Raw genomic sequence first — 2,867 nt, forward strand, 5'->3', positions numbered from 1 at the left:
AAAAAAAAAACAAAAAAAAAACAAAAAAACAAAAAACTGCATGGTACTGGTATAGCGCAGACAAGTAGACCAATGAAATAGAACTTAAGACCCAGAAATGAACCCACACACCTCTGGTCACTTGATCTTTGACAAGGGAGCTAAAACCATCCAGTGGAAAAAAGACAGCATTTTCAACAAATGGTTCTGGCACAACTGGCGGTTATCATGTAGAAGAATGCAAATTGATCCATTTCTATCTCCTTGTACTAAGGTCAAATCTATGCGGATCAAGGAACTCCACATAAAACCAGAGACAGTGAAACTTATAGAGGATAAAATGGGGAAAAGCCTCGAAGACATGGGCACAGGGTAAAATTCCTGAATAGCAATATTCGGTGGTCCAGATTAATTGAGACTGCTGGTCTTCTTAAAGAAGACCTGTGCTCTTCAGCTTTTTATGTCTTTTCCCTAATTCAACCACAGGGCTCATCAGTTTCTTACCATAGTTTGGGTGTAAATATATACATCTGACTCTTTCAGCTGCTTGTTGGATCTTTCAGAGGGCAGTCATGATAGTCTCTTATTTGTGAGCACTCCACAGCCTCAGTGACAATATCAGGGTTTGGGGCATCCCCTTGAGGTTGATCATACTTTGGGCCTGTTGCTGGACTTCCTGTTATTCAGGCTCATCTTCATTTTTGTTCCTGCAATTATTTCAGACAGGACAAATTGAAAGTCAGAGTTTTTGACTGTAGGATGGCAACCTGATCCCTCACTTGATTCCCTGTCTTTCTGCTGGAGATGGGCTCTACAAGTTCCTTCTCCCCACTATAGGGCCTTTCATCTAAGGTCACTCCCTTTAAGTCCTGAGAGTCTCTCACCACCCAGGTCTCTGGTATATTCATGAGGGTCCCCCTTACTTCCTCCGTGTTTGTATTCTATTTTATTGATTTCAGTCCTGAGTTTGATCAGTTCTTGCTATCTACTCTTCTTGGGTATGATTTCTTCCTTTTTTTCTAGAGTTTTACAGTATGCTGTTAAGTTATTAGTACAATATCTCTCCAATTTTTAATGTGCTTAATGTTGTGAATTTTACCTCTTAGAACCACATTCATTGTGTTCTATAAATTTGGATATGTTGCATACTTTTTTTCATTCAAATTTATAAATCTTTTAAGTTATTAACTAATTTCTGTCTTGACACTTTTTTCAGTCAGTAGTGAGTTGTTCAGTTTCCATGAGTTTGTATGCTTTCTACTGTTGAAACTCAGCTTTACTTCATAGTAGTAGATGCAGAGAGTTATTCCAATTTTCTTGAGTTTGTTGAAACTTGCTTTGCATTATAGTACATGATCAATTTTGGAGAATGTTCCATGAGGTGCTGATAGGTAGGTAATTTTGTATGTATGTATGGGTCAAATGTTGGATAAATATCTGTTAGGTCTATTTGGCTTATAGTGTCACCTAGATCCAAAATGTCTCTTTAGTTTCAATTTAGAAGATCTATTGGCCAGAGTATTTTGATTTAAGTTATAGATGAGTTTCTTTGGATGCCCCTTTGTTTGGTGCACAAATGTAAATAACTCCAATGTCATTTTAGTATACTTTTCCTTTGAGGAGTTTGAGTTTTCCTTCTCTATCTCTTCTGACTAATTTTGGCTTGAAATTTATTTTTCAGAAAATACAATGGATAATCAAGCTTGTTTCTTAAATTCATTTGCTTGGAATATCTTTTTCTATCCTTTTACTCTGAGGTGATGCATATCTTTGATTTTAAGCTGGGTTTCTTGTTTGCAGGAGGATAGATCCTGTATTTACAATCATTCTGATTGTGTGTGCCTTCTTATGGGGTAACTAAGGCATCTGACATTAAAAAATATCAGTGAGCGCTGTTTGTTCATTACTGTTATTTTGTTGATGGTGGTGGTGGTGGTGGTAATTGTGGTGATGTGCTTGTATGCATGCCTGGGATCAGTGTGTGTGTGTGTGTGTGTGTGTGTGTGTGTGTGTATCTGTGTGTATGTATATTAATTTTGCTGGTCTAGGATTATTGTTTGTCTTTTTGTGGGCGTGATTAACTTCTTTATGTTGGAGTATTCCTTGCAGTGTTTTCTGTAAAGCAGGACATATAGATAGATATTGTTTCAATTTGGTTTTATCATTGAATATATTATTTTCTCTGTCTATTGTGAGTGAAAATTTTGCTGGATATAGTAGTGTGGCCTAGCAACTAGGGTCTATTAGAGTACCTAAAATAACTGTCTTGGCCCTTCTGATTCTTAGAGTCAGGTGTTATTCTAATAGATCTGCTTTTATAATAAGTACTTGTCCTTTTAACCTTTCACCACTTAACACTCTTTCCTTGTTCAATATGTTCGTGTTTTTAATATTATGTACCAAGTGGAATTTCTTTTCTAGTTTAGTTTCTTTGGTGTTCTGTATGCAATTTGTACATTGGCAGGCATCTCTTTCTTTAAATTAGGAAAATTCTCTTCTGTGATTTTATTAAAACTATTTTCTGCATCTTTGATCTGTGTATCTTTTTCTTTCACTATTCCTATTACTTCTAGATTGGGTTTTTTCCCCATTGTCTAAGATTTGCTGAATGTTTTGTGCCAATATAATTTTTTTAAGTTTTAACTTTTTTTTGACTAAGGTATTCATTTTGTATATTATGTCTTCAGTGCCTGAAATTTTCCCTTTCGTCCATTGGTAAGTCTTATTTTGAAGTTCATATTTGAGTTTCTTTTCTTCCTTCTTTCCTTCTTTCTTCCTTCCTCCCTCTCTCCCTCTCTTTTTCTTTCTTTCTTTCTTTCTTTCTTTCTTTCTTTCTTTCTTTCTTTCTTTCTTTCTTTCTTTCTTTCTTTCTTTCTTCCTTCCTTCCT

This window comes from Mus caroli, chromosome X (assembly GCF_900094665.2).
Source record: "Mus caroli chromosome X, CAROLI_EIJ_v1.1, whole genome shotgun sequence".
In the NCBI taxonomy this organism is placed as follows: Eukaryota; Metazoa; Chordata; class Mammalia; order Rodentia; family Muridae; genus Mus; species Mus caroli.